At 35.5% G+C, this 15,048-nt stretch overlaps 1 long non-coding RNA gene across 1 annotated transcript; it reads right to left on the bottom strand.

Annotated features, from left to right (window-relative positions):
• Window positions 1–759: 759 nt before the first annotated feature.
• LOC123332660 lies at window positions 760–3,445 on the bottom strand. Its single transcript, XR_006549602.2, has 2 exons — window positions 3,389–3,445; window positions 760–1,634 (listed from the first exon to the last, which is right to left on the bottom strand). It is a non-coding gene; the product is annotated as an uncharacterized LOC123332660 (long non-coding RNA).
• Window positions 3,446–15,048: the final 11,603 nt, after the last annotated feature.

Raw genomic sequence — 15,048 nt, 5'->3', positions numbered from 1 at the left:
AGAATAGTTATTTGGCTCTTAGTTCTGCTCCGGTAATTCTGTGACTCATTCAAGGGTTAAATCTTGGAAACTTCCAGTCCAAGGAGTAGTTGAAAAGCAACTGTTGCTAGGTGTATTCTGGTAGATGATTTTTTTCCCTCCATAGGTAACTGAATCCTTCATCACCTGTGATCATTTCTCTGCTTCAACTCACTTTTTTCTGCCTGTTTCAATGTCTGGGCTAGATTGGTACTCCCTTCTTCCTCTTCTATGTTCCTTTCAGTCAACTATCAGCTGTTAACCTCTTCCCTCTGAGATGTTCATAGTAGAAATAAATGCATTTAAAAATACAAAAAAAAAAAAAGAATATTAAGTAAAAATATACAGGGGTTAGTAATTATGTAATAGATAAGGTAGCATTTACTGTCTTTAAGTAGAGTAGGAAGATTGACTTTTGAAATACTTTATCCTAATTGGAAATGTGCATATATTTTGTCATATCAATTCTAATACTTGAATTTGAAATGAGTAAATATTGAACCAGTGTTCAAAGACACTAAGATGTTCATTTCAGTGCTATGTTGAATACTACTTCTAATTTTAGTATCATTATGTGATGGAATATACATACTAAAAACAATCATGAGGATATTGAAATGTATTATGTAGATCAAACTTTATTGATATGAATGTTGGTTATGCTATATTTTATAGTGTGAAAAGCCACATCATAAAATAGAATACCTATGGTTTTTAAAGTAAGGTTATTATGATTACGTATGATAGGTGAGGGAATATATCTGGAAAATTATCAAAGTATAAATCTGGGTAATGAGGGGAGGGAATTCCTTTATTCAAAATATAAATCAGGGTGAGATGTGTGAGGGAGAAAGACCAGATTACATAGTGTGATGAAATCCCAGAGAGGAATATTTGAGCATATATTAAAGGAACTGAGGGACTAAGACTTGAAGAAGGGAGTAGAGAGGACTGTGGTAAGAGAGTCCTTGAAAAGCAAGAAGGAAGTGCAAAGACCATGTGGTGGAGACATGCTTGTTTGGCTTAGGGGCCTATTGCAATAACCCAGGCAGAAGATAATGGTGGCATGTACCGCACTGATAATTTTGGAAGCGATGAAAATTGACAGGATTCTGGAAATACTGTGAATGTAGTTCCAGATGGATCGCTGGGTAATAGAATGTCAAGGGTGAAAGACAGACAAGAGGAAGAAAGTTTCAGAGTGGGGCTGTATTCCTAAATTTATTTAATTTAAATGTATTTAAATTTATATTCAAATGGCCATCCATGGCTACTGTTAACCATATTGGACAGTGTGCAGCTCCAGGCAATGAGGACGTCAAGGGGACAGAAAAATCAAAGACTGAAGTATTATTGGTTACCCCAAGTTAAGCCCTTAGACGTGGAGATGGACGAAACAGCACAGGGGACAGAAGCAGTGAGGTGGCAGAATCTGAGAGGGAGCCTGGCTCCTTATCCGTCAAGTGGAGAAATCGTTTCAGGATGAATTCAGGAGGGGCTGGTCCACTGGGTCTAGTTCTGGTGCGCAAATGGGTCAGATCACGGCTCGGACGTGACTGCTGATGTATCAGTGAGGATGGGACTTCCTGAGACTTCACCTTGACAGGTCTCTTGAGCTGGTTGTTTTGGGGAAGAGAAAAGCCAGTCTTTCTTTTGTGTGTGTTTCTCCCTTCCATTCCCTAATTACATTGCAAAGCCTTTGATCAATTTTTTTTTCTGCCTTTGGTATCTTTTGTATGAATAATTGCCTGATGCTCTGCGGTTTTATTTTAACTATTTTAAAGGGTTAGAAATACAAATATTTTAAATAAAATTTATATATTTATAAATATATATACAATGCATTTTATAAAATATTTATAAATATATCAAAACATATTTAAATATTTTTATAAAAGATGTATTTATAAACATATAATATGTATTTTATACAATACTTATATATTTATAAATATATAAAATATATTGTTAAAAAGTTTATATTTCTAACCCTTTAAAATAGTAAAAAAAATCCCCACTGGATTAGGTAATTATTCATACAAAAGATACCAAAAGCTTCTCCAGGGCAGAATACTAGAGTGAGTAGCCATTCCATTCTCCAAGGGATCTTCCTAACCCAGGGAACAAAGCAAGGAACCAAGGTCTCCCGCATTGCAGGTGGATATTTTGCCAGCTGAGACACTAGGGAAACAGAAATATAAATATTTTAATTTTAGTTATAATTTATCCTTATAACTGTCCCATTATTAGCTAATAAATACATTAGTTTAAAAGATGATTGAAAAATAAAATACATTTTTTCTGATTATTAATTAATAAATACACTAGTTTACAAGATGACCAAAAATAAATACAATATTTAAAAGATGATCAAAAACACGTGGTTCAAAACTAACAGAATTATTTAAATGATAAAATGGAAGAAAACTAAGATTCTTATTGGTTGATTAGGAATACTTTCAGCAGGGATCCATGATTTTAAAAGGGGGTTAGTCAAGTGCTCAAAATATAATACTAATGTTACCTCCACAATTAAAAATAATGATTGGCCAGTAATGTCTAATGAACTCCTTATCGCCAAGTGCAAATTGCAAGTCACTCCATTGTGTCTGAATCTGCAACCCCATGGACTATACAGCCCATGGATTTCTCCAGGCCAGAATACTGGAGTGGGTAGCCTTTGCCTTCTCCAGGGGATCTTCCCAACCCAGGGATAGAACCCACATCTCTGGCATTGCAGATGGATTCTTTACCAGCTGAGCCACAAGGGAATCCCACTTATTGCCAAAATCAGACTTAAATTGAAGAAAGTAGGGAAAACCATTAGACTGTTCAGGTATGATCTAAATCTAATCCTTTACGATTATACAGTGGAAGTGACAACAGATTCACGGGATTAGATATGATAGAGTGCCTGAAGAACTATGGATGGAGGTTTGTGACATTATACAGGAGGCAGGGATCAAGATCACCCCCAAGAAAAAGAAATGCAAAAAGGCAAAATGGTTGTCTGAGGAGGCCTTACAAATACCTGAGAAAAGAAGAGAATCAAAAGGCAAAAGAGAAAAGGAAAGATATCTGAATGCAGAGTTCCAAAGAATAGCAAGGAGAGATAAGAAAGCCTTCCTCTGTGATCAATGCAAAGAAATAGAGGAAAGCAATAGAATGGGAAAGACTGGAGATCTCTTCAAGAAAATTAGAGAGACCAAGGGAACATTTCATGCAAAGATGGGCACAAGAAGAACAGAAATGGTATGGTCCTATCAGAAGCAGAAGATATTAAGAAGAGGTGGCAAGAATATACAGAAGAACTAAACAAACAAACAAAAAACTTAATGACCCAGAAAACCATGATAGTGTGATCACTCACCTAGAGCCAGACATCCTGGAATGTGAAGTCAAGTGGGCCTTAGGAAGCAATCACTATGAACAAAGCTAGTGGAGGTGGTGGAATTCCAGATGAGCTACTTCAAATCCTAACAGATGATGCTGTGAAAGTGCTGCACTCAATATACCAGCAAAGATGGAAAACTCAGCAGTGGTCACAGGACTGGAACAAGTCAGTTTTCATTCCAATCCTAAAGAAGGGCAATGCCAAATAATGTTCAAACTACCACAAAATTGCACTCGTCTCACATGCTAGCAAAGTAATGCTCAAAATTCTTCAAGCCAGGCATCACCAGTATGTGAACCAAGACAAGCTGGATTTAGAAAAGGCAGAGGAACTAGAGATCAAATTGCCAACATCTGTTGGATCATAGAAAAAGCAAAAGAATTCCAGAAAAACATGTACTTCTGCTTTATTGACTACACCAAAGCCTTTGACTGTGTGGATCACAAACAAACTGTGGAAAATACTTAAAGAGTTGGAACTACCACAGCACTTGACCTGCCTCTTGAGAAATCTGTATGCAGGTCAGGAAGCAACAGTTAGAACTGGATATGGAACAATAGACTGGTTTCAAATTGGGAAAGGAGTACATCAAGGCTGTATATTGTCACCCTGCCTGTTTAACTTATATGCAGAGTACATGATGGAAAATGCCAGGTTGGAGAAGCACAAGCTGGAATCAAGATTGCCAGGGGAAATATCCATAACCTCAGATATGCAGATGACCCCACCATTATGGCAGAAAGTGAAGGAGAACTAAAGAGCCTCTTGATGAAAATGAAAGGGGAGAGTGAAAAAGTTGGCTTAGAACTCAACATTCAGAAAATTTAGATCATGGCATCTGGTCCCATCACTTCATGGCAAATAGATGGGGAAACAATGGAAACAGTGAGAGACTTTATTTTTGGGGGGCTCCAAAATCACTGCAGATGGTGACTGCAGCCATGAAATTAAAAGACGCTTACTCCTTGGAATGAAACTTATGACCAACCTGCTGCTGCTAAGTCACTTCAGTCATGTCTGACTCTGTGTGACCCCATAGACAGCAGCCCACCAGGCTTCCCCGTCCCTGGGATTCTCCAGGCAAGAACACTGGAGTGGATTGCCATTTCCTTCTCCAATGCGTAAAAGTGAAAAGTGAAAGTGAAGTCGCTCAGTCATGTCCGACTCTTAGCGACCCCATGGACTGCAGCCCACCAGGCTGCTCCGTCCATGGGATTTTCCAGTCAAGAGTACTGGAGTGGGGTGCTATTGCCTTCTCCAGACAGCATATTAAAAAGCAGAGACATTAGTTTGCTAACAAAGTCTGTCTACTCAAAGCTATGTTTTTTTTAGTAGTCATGTATGGATGTGAGAGTTGGACTATAAAGAAAGCTAAGCACTGAAGAATTAATGCTTTTGAACTGTGGTGTTGGAGATGACTCTTGAGAGTCCCTTGGACTGCAAGGAGATCCAACCAGTCTATGCTAAAGTATATCAATCCTGAATATTCATTGGAAGGACTGATGCTGAAGCTGAAACGCCAATACTGTGGCCACCTGATGCAAAGAACTGACTCATTGGAAAAGTCCCTGATGCTGGGAAAGCTTGAAGGTGGGAGGAGAAGGGGACAACAGAGCATGAAATGGTTGGATGGCATCACCGACTTGATGGAGATGCGTTTGAGTAGGCTCCGGGAGTTGGTGATGGACAGGGAAGCCTGGCGTGCTGCAGTCCATGTGGTTGCAAAGAGTCGGACAGGACTGAGTGACTGAACTGAACTGAACTGAGTAATGTCTAATTACTTATAAAACCAATGATTATTCTAACTAAGGAAATAGCTTTCGCTAATTGTGTGAAAGTGTTTTTAGGCTGAAAGATATGATAATGTCTATGATTATTCAACTAAAGAAAATAGCACTAATTTTGTATACTTCAAGTAAAAGGTAAAACAGTGAATATGAGTATTGCATTGTATAATTAAATTAAGTGATTAAATAAATATTATGTTCAAATTTCATATTTTAATGTGTTTTAACTGTTTTTTTTACATTTTAATATGAAGACTCTTTAATTAAAATGTAAAAAAATACATAACCTGAATGAAAATATGTCTGACAAATAAGTATATCACTGAGTGAAAATGGAATAAGTATTTTTGTTTCTTTATGAAACTCCTGAAAAAATTAGGTAAGACTTTAATGAGCAAGTACAATTTACAAAGTTCACTACAGAATGTAAAAAAGTTAAACACTGCATGAACTAATGCTTATAAACTTTTACCTTCAAGCAACTTTTTATTTGGGGGCAACTGGTTGAAGTCACTAAATTTTTATGAAAAGTATTAAAAACATTATCCACCCAAGACTTCTGGCTTATTTGGCAGCAAATGCAATAGAGATGATGTAAAAATACATGAAAATTGAAAATATACCCAAACTTTCCAAAATCACAGTTTACTCTTTTCTTACTCAATCCCATTGACTGTGCAAACAAGTGAAAGAATACAAACATTCAAAATCATAAACCTACTACACAGAAATTTACTGTTTCCTCAGGTGATTCTACAGTTTTCAAGTAAACACCTCTGGCTATAATTTGTGAAACTACTAACAGAAAATAACTCATCTTCAATCAATTCAACATTTTGACAACTTTATTATCACTTTGGACCAACGTGCATTAAGCTTTTATCCTCTGTTCTCAATCTTGTCAGAGCTGTATCTTTCCAGGCTGATTCTTGAAAACAAATTGTTCATTGTTATTTGGATTATTAAATTGTCCAAAGGTTTCCCTCCTATATACAAATGCTTTTTTTTTTAAACCAATTACTGACCTAAAAATATTAGATGAAATCCTCAATACTAAAACCACCATTCACCATAGATTTAAAAAAAAAAAGAAAAACTTACATAAGTCATGATTAACTTTGAAACTTCTTAATGACATATTTCTTGAAGTGGGTTATTTCTTGAGGTTATAATTTGTGCACTCCTCCAATTTTTCAGCCAATTGCTTGATTTTGCCCTGAAGAAAGAGGCAAATATTTTTACAGTTCTCTTGCTATAGCATCTGAAATTTGTCAGCAAATCTCTACACCATTGATTGACATACTGAGTTTTGTGAAAGCTAAGAGTATGCGAAAGAAACATTGTGAAATTGTAAAGTAAACATATATATAATCAGAAACTATAACCACAAAGAGCTAACAAAGTTCCTTTGTGTAAAATTAGCTGTAATTAATGATCTTGTAAAGTATATTCTGTATAGATTTTTTTAATGTGAAATAATGATGTGAAGACAATGTATATAGGATGAGTTATTTAACATTTTCAGAATTCAATCCATACCAGCCTATCCATGTTTTTTCCATATAGAGACACAGTATATATCGTTAACTTAGTTTACTTTCAGTGATAAAAAATCCGATATCTTACAAATATTTCTTGTCCAGGCCTGCATTTATATGATGTGGATTAGTGTGGTGCTGATTAGAGACTCGGTTTTAACACTAATGACATAGTCATTGGAAAAGACCCTGTTGCTGGGAAAGATTGGCAGCAAAAGGAGAAGGGGACAGCAAAGGATGAGATGGTTAGATGGCATCACCGACTCAATGGACATGAATTTGAGCAAACTCCAGGAGATAAGGAAGGACACAGGAGACACAAAGCGTCAGACATAACTGAGCAACTGCATGACAACAACAGTTTAGGATTAGATAGAATTATCTTATGTAACTATTGACTTAAACTGCTCAATGCAGAAGCAGTTTTATAAGTGTAAATTTTGTTGTAAATGTTCCTTAACATTCACTCTTGAAAAATCAAGAGGTCTTTATTTTATATATATATATATATATGCACACACATATATATGTATATGCATACATGTGTATATATTCCCTCATGTATATGGAAATTTCAAAAATATTGCATATATTTGAACCATATTCTCAGAGTCAAATAAATATTTCCTTTTTATTTCCCATGTGTATTCTATAATGATTTAACTCAGGCATTTAATATTTTAGCATGTTAATATTCATATCCTTATTGTTTAATTTCATGCAAATATGATACTTAAGAGGATTCAATTCTTATCAAACTTTTTCAGTATATTTTCTTAGTATTTAAAATTGTATCATATATCTATACTTTTTTAATATCTATAAAATTGAAGTCTTGGCTGTAGTGTATTCTGTATCATGACAGTCCTTACTCAGTTGTTTAAAACAACTTGTAATTTTCTGTCGTAAATAGTTTAGTCACAAAATAGCATAAATTCTTGAAAAGAATGTAGGATTAACATCATGAAAGTGGTTTGACTTTTTACTAGCAAATAAGTGATTTAAGAAAATAACAATATTTCTTAGCTTTGTTTTCCTAACATGTAATGTGAGGATGATAGTGATATTCCTTGTCTCATATATGAGTGAAGAATTGATATATAGTATTTACATATATTGAGCAATTACTGTCAGTTACTATTCTTTTGTATTATTGTTATACACATTTGTATGTTCATTTGTAGCCAAATATCTATATCTAGCTCCAATTGTGGATTCAGTGTGTGAGAGTGAGGCAGACACTTTGCAAGGAAACAATGAGTGTGGGGTTTTAGGGGTAAATGGACAGTACTGTTCTCTGCATACTGAATCCCAAATTGGAAGTCAGAATGCACTGTTCATCTCTGACCATTATTTGTATTTTCAGTGATGGCTTGGTTCCCAGGCATGTTTACCAAAATATAATAAAGCCAAAATGTAGATACCTTAGTTAAATATTCTGGGAATTTAAATACCATTGAGAATATTGTTACAGCAGATTTTATACTATACCCAAATATGTCCTGGAAATCTGACCTCTTTCTTATATGTGAATTTCCTGTACTATAATATAGAACCTTCTAATTTTAAAATTCTCTGGCCAAAAAAAACAAACAAAAAAACCAACCAAACAAAAAACCCCCCCAGAAACCTCTTTTGTTCCACAAATTACAGATTTATTAATGTCTGAATACTAACTTTAGAAAATTTAACACAGAAAAATATCACTGGGGCACATTAAGACCTACTTATCTATATGGGTCTGTAAAGAAAAGAAACTGAAATAAACAACTAACAAGTAATATAAAATGTTGGCCAATCTAGTCAAGTTCCTTTTAAGTAATTTGTTTGAATAAATCAAATGGAGAAAGCTTGGCAATATCAGCCTGGTGACAAACAATAGCTAATTTCTTCAATTAATCATCTTGATGATTATTTGTGCAAAAACCTTGGTTGAGTAACAGCTGCAGAAAGCAATGAAAGATATATAAGTTTTGAGCTCAAATGTTTGGTTTATAAATAATGTCATTCAGAACCTACTATGTTTTGTCTTTGTTTTGTTTTATTTTTTTGGTCATAAAAACAGATCTTCTAAATATGGCATATGTGTGAAGTTTACATACTATTCTTTCTCAACCCATGAAATTTTAAGAGTCCTTTTGGTTCTGGGTGGCATAGGCATTCAGGAGGCAATTGACTTCTATTGTCAACCATTCCTGTGGGGCAGAAAGATGTCCACCAAGAATAGAAGAGAAGGCTGAGTATGAGAGTCCTTGTTAAGAGCAAAAGAGACCTGACTTTCACTGATTGCTTTCCATAAGCTAAAAGAAAGCCAGTGCACAAGGTCCCCAAGCCAGAGCATGGGTGAGAGTGAGTAGAGGCATGAATGGGACCGGAATGTTGAATGGAAGGATCACCATCTCCTTCTCCCCATCCTTTTAGTGTTTGCGTCAAGCTTATAGTTCTGTATTCTCCAGCAGGTCACCAGCTCATTATAAGGTTATTGTCTTAACTAGAAAATTAATATCTGATACTGAAAAAAAATTAGTGCAGTGATTTTATATGAAATTCCTCTGTTGGGTCATGGCAATAAATATTGCTACCAGTATCCTACTCCAAGCTTACAAAACAATCAAAAATCACTTCCAAGTAGGACTGATATATCAGGATGAAAAATTTTTTCAAAATTGGTCAGGGATTGACTGTAATTTTGCCAATGTTTGGGTAATAATGGTTTCCTCTTTCTAACAACCCTCATTAATGTTTCTCATAGCACTGTTGTTGGTTTCCAGTAATCATGACAATGAATCCTTGAGCAGCTTCAACTTAATTATTCACCCACCTAGAATTTCTACATTTGTATGAGCATAGTATACCAAACTTAATGGAAACTGAACCATAATACCCTGAAAGGTAGCACATACCTTCTCAGTCATCAGTCAAGAAGGATTTCCCCACAGACTTCCTGGTTAGCTATTGTATATTGCACAATGTTCATCAAATCTTATAAGGGAGGGACCAGTGGTCATCACTGTCAGATCGAATGCAGGAAATGTTCATCTGGTCAGTGGTTCAGCAAATATTTCTTGAGCGACTTTATGACTTAAAGGATTGACTGCATGATGCAGTATATACTATACTGGTCGTATAGAGGAGTAAGCAAAATGAGAAGGTGGGCTCAATCAACAACACAAATATAATAACATTTTTGACACAATGTATTAAAGACATTCAGTGGCAATTACAGACATTTGTACACACACACATACACATGTACTATTTCAGTCACTGAATAGTCCTTTTTAGCAATTGAAAAAAGATCATCATATCTGTACATAGAAACCTCATGCTCACAACATAAGCAAGAGTAGTTAAGTTGCTTAAGTGAACAGGTGAAAAACATCTATCTTAAGTGATGCAAGACAATGTAAAAAAGAGTTCTGACAATTCAGAGTCCCATAAGTGTTAAAGCAAAATATTATCTCTAAAATGTGAGAGCATAATGAAGAAATCAAAGTAACAGATTATAATGGAACAGAAGGAAATGAAGATCAAGCAGTCAGACTCTAGGGGGAAATACTGAAAGCATAAAGAAATGTACCCCCAAAATTCTAAAATGAAACCAAAATAAATACATTTTTCAGTTGCAAAAATTGACTGGGACATGATTACTTTTTGAAATATTTTTCAAAAAATAAAATAGGATAAGTATAAATATAGATGTTACTAGAAAGGATATGAGAGATTAAAGGGAAGTAACAGAGAGCTAATGCATACATAATGGGATTCATAGACAGAAAAGTGAACAGATAAAAAGGAAATTTGCAGTTATAATTGAAAATACTTCTGAATAAAATTCTTGAATCTACAATCAATTCTTTGTCTTGGAATTTTATGTAGAATTATTACCAGTATATAAAATTATCTTTTGAAATTCCTTAATAGCAAGGATTCACAATTACACAACCAGGAATGGAAAAAATAAATAATGTACCAGAGGCAAAGGAGGTATTAAAAATCAGTCTGGATATACTAACCAGTCAGAAAGGTGGTTGTTTCCCAACAGTTAAAGCTACTGTTGACTGACATCAGTAATGCATTTGGTGCTAGAGATTTTTAGTGGAGGAGGTGGGGAGACGCAGGTCTTTTATCACATTATTTATTCTTTAAGCTGCCTCCCCTTACAGTGAGGGAGATTGTAAGCGTCACATTAGGGGACTTCTGCTATTACTCCCTGTGACAAACAGGAATCCATGAAATTCTAATTTTGGGAGGTGCAGGCAAGGGTGTTAATGCATTTGTTTTTAAAATGTTTTTTTTTTGTTTTTTTGTCGTTTTTTTTTTTAATTAAGCAATGGTATCTTGAAACCTAGCAGTTTTCATTACTAGATATTAAGTATATTTCCATGAAGACAGCTTAAAACATATCAGTAGCCTTAAATAGCCTTTGCATTGTCAGTCCTATCCATTTGGTTTGATTTTTTTTTTTCCACTTCACTTAATTTTTTTTTCTTTTTAAAAAATTTTTTATTTATTTTTTAAATATAAATTTATTTATTTTAATTGGAGGTTAATTACTTTACAGTATTGTATTGGTTTTGCCATACATCAACATGAATCTGCCACAGGTGTACACGTGATCCCCATCCTGAACCCCCCTCCCTCCTCCCTCCCTGTACATCCCTCTGGGTCGTCTCAGTGCACCAGCCCCAAGCATCCAGTATCATGCATCAAACCTGGACTGGCAATTCATTTCATATATGATATTATACATGTTTCAGTGCCGTTCTCCCAAATCATCCCACCCTCTCCCTCTTCCACAGAGTCCAAAAGACTCTTCTATACATCTTTGTCTCTTTTGCTGTCTCACATACAGGGTTATCATTACCATCTTTCTAAATTCCATATATATATGCATTAGTATACTGTATTGGTGTTTTTCTTTCTGGCTTACTTCACTCTGTATAATAGGCTCCAGTTTCATCCACCTCATTAGAACTGATTCAAATGAATTCTTTTTAATGGCTGAGTAATACTCCATTGTGTATAAGTACCACAGCTTTCTTATGCATTCATCTGCTGATGGACATCTAGGTTGCTTCCATGTCCTGGCTATTATAAACAGTGCTGCGATGAACATTGGGGTACACGTGTCTCTTTCCCTTCTGGTTTCCTCAGTGTGTATGCCCAGCAGTGGGATTGCTGGATCATAAGGCAGTTCTATTTCCAGTTTTTTAAGGAATCTCCACACTGTTCTCCACAGTGGCTGTACTACTTTGCATTCCCACCAATAGTGTAAGAGGGTTCCCTTTTCTCCACACCCTTTCCAGCATTTATTGCTTGTAGACTTTTGGATCGCAGCCATTCTGACTGGTGTGAAATGGTACCTCATAGTGGTTTTGATTTGCATTTCTCTGATAATGAGTGATGTTGAGCATCTTTTCATGTGTTTGTTAGCCATCTGTATGTCTTCTTTGGAGAAATATCTATTTAGTTCTTTGGCCCATTTTTTGATTGGGTCATTTATTTTTCTGGAGTTGAGCTGTAGGAGTTGCTTGTATATTTTTGAGATTAGTTGTTTGTCAGTTGCTTCATTTGCTATTATCTTCTCCCATTCTGAAGGCTGTCTTTTCATCTTGCTTATAGTTTCCTTTGTTGTGCAGAAGCTTTTAAGTTTAATTAGGTCCCATTTGTTTATTTTTGCTTTTATTTCCAATATTCTGGGAGGTGGGTCATAGAGGATCCCTCTGTGATGTATGTAGGAGAGTGTTTTGCCTATGTTCTCCTTTAGGAGTTTTATAGTTTCTGGTCTTACGTTTAGATCTTTAATCCATTTTGAGTTTATTTTTGTGTATGGTGTTAGAAAGTGTTCTAGTTTCATTCTTGTACAAGTGGTTGACCAGTTTTCTCAGCATCACTTGTTAAAGAGATTGTCTTTAACCCATTGTATATTCTTGCCTCCTTTGTCAAAGATAAGGTGTCCATATGTGCGTGGATTTATCTCTGGGCTTTCTATTTTGTTCCATTGATCTATATTTCTGTCTTTGTGCCAGTACCAGACCTATATATATATATAAAACTATAAAACACTGGTGAAAGAAATCAAAGAGGATACTAATAGATGGAGAAATATACCATGTTCATGGATCAGAAGAATCAGTATAGTGAAAATGAGTATACCACCCAAAGCAATTTATAGATTCAATGCAGTCCCTATCAAGCTACCAACGGTATTTTTCACAGAGCTAGAACAAGTAATTTCACAATTTGTATGGAAATACAAAAAAACCTCGAATAGCCAAAGCAATCTTGAGAAAGAAGAATGGAACTGGAGGAATCAACCTGCCTGACTTCAGGCTCTACTACAAAGCCACAGTCATCAAGACAGTATGGTTTGATTTTAATTGTTCCTTGTTCAAGAGGAACAAGTCTGTTCCTCTCCCTTTGCAGATTGGAGAAAACTGAATCTGAGGATATCCCCGGATATTTTTCTTCTAGAGTCAGCTTGCTGTAGAAATGTGAGACTTTATTTGTATGAATTCTTTTTAACAGATCTCTCACAATATTTGAATACATATTCTTTTAGTTAAACATAATATGATTATGCATCTCTTAATTATATGTAGAAGGATAAAATTGACTTCCCTATGACTGCTTCAACACCAAAAGCTAGTTTATTAATTTGTCGAAATATTCTAGGTCAATTTTATGATGATCATGTAACTGTTGAAACAAGCAAACAAAAATAATATATTTCCATCTTTCTTAATATCCTAAATACAATTTATCTTTTTAATAGAAATATATGTGATTAAGATCACTCTGTTTGTGGAGATTCATTTCTTTTTTTTTATTTTTTTTTATTTTTAAACTTTACATAACTGTATTAGTTTTGCCAAATATCAAAATGAATCCGCCACAGGTATACATGTGTTCCCCATCCTGAACCCTCCTCCCTCCTCCCTCCCCATTCCATCCCTCTGGGTCGTCCCAGTGCACTAGCCCCAAGCATCCAGTATCGTGCATCAAACCTGGACTGGCAACTCATTTCATACATGATATTTTACATGTTTCAATGCCATTCTCCCAAATCTTCCCACCCTCTCCCTCTCCCACAGAGTCCATAAGACTGTTCTATACATCAGTGTCTCTTTTGCTGTCTCGTACACAGGGTTATTGTTACCATCTTTCTAAATTCCATATATATGCGTTAGTATACTGTATTGGTGTTTTTCTTTCTGGCTTACTTCACTCTGTATAATAGGCTCCAGTTTCATCCACCTCATTAGAACTGATTCAAATGTATTCTTTTTAATGGCTGAATAATACTCCATTGTGTATATGTACCACTGCTTTCTTATCCATTCATCTGCGGATGGACATCTAGGTTGCTTCCATGTCCTGGCTATTATAAACAGTGCTGCGATGAACATTGGGGTACACGTGTCTCTTTCCCTTCTGGTTTCCTCAGTGTGTATGCCCAGCAGTGGGATTGCTGGATCATAAGGCAGGTCTATTTCCAGTTTTTTAAGGAATCTCCACACTGTTCTCCATAGTGGCTGTACTACTTTGCATTCCCACCAACAGTGTAAGAGGGTTCCCTTTTCTCCACACCCTCTCCAGCATTTATTACTTGTAGACTTTTGGATCGCAGCCATTCTGACTGGTGTGAAATGGTACCTCATAGTGGTTTTGATTTGCATTTCTCTGATACTGAGTGATGTTGAGCATCTTTTCATGTGTTTGTTAGCCATCTGTATGTCTTCTTTGGAGAAATGTCTATTTAGTTCTTTGGCCCATTTTTTGATTGGGTCATTTATTTTTCTGGAGTTGAGCTGTAGGAGTTGCTTGTATATTCTCGAGATTAGTTGTTTGTCAGTTGCTTCATTTGCTATTATCTTCTCCCATTCTGAAGGCTGTCTTTTCACCTTGCTAATAGTTTCCTTTGATGTGCAGAAGCTTTTAAGGTTAATTAGGTCCCATTTGTTTATTTTTGCTTTTATTTCCAATATTCTGGGAAGTGGGTCATAGAGGATCCTGCTGTGATGTATGTCAGAGAGTGTTTTGCCTATGTTCTCCTCTAGGAGTTTTATAGTTTCTGGTCTTACGTTTAGATCTTTAATCCATTTTGAGTTTATTTTTGTGTATGGTGTTAGAAAGTGTTCTAGTTTCATTCTTTTACAAGTGGTTGACCAGAGTTCCCAGCACCACTTGTTAAAGAGATTGTCTTTAACCCATTGTATATTCTTGCCTCCTTTGTCAAAGATAAGGTGTCCATATGTGCGTGGATTTATCTCTGGGCTTTCTATTTTGTTCCATTGATCTATATTTC

Source organism: Bubalus bubalis, chromosome 1 (genome assembly GCF_019923935.1).
Source record: "Bubalus bubalis isolate 160015118507 breed Murrah chromosome 1, NDDB_SH_1, whole genome shotgun sequence".
NCBI lineage: Eukaryota > Metazoa > Chordata > Mammalia > Artiodactyla > Bovidae > Bubalus > Bubalus bubalis.
This window is presented reverse-complemented; position numbering and strand designations above follow the sequence as displayed.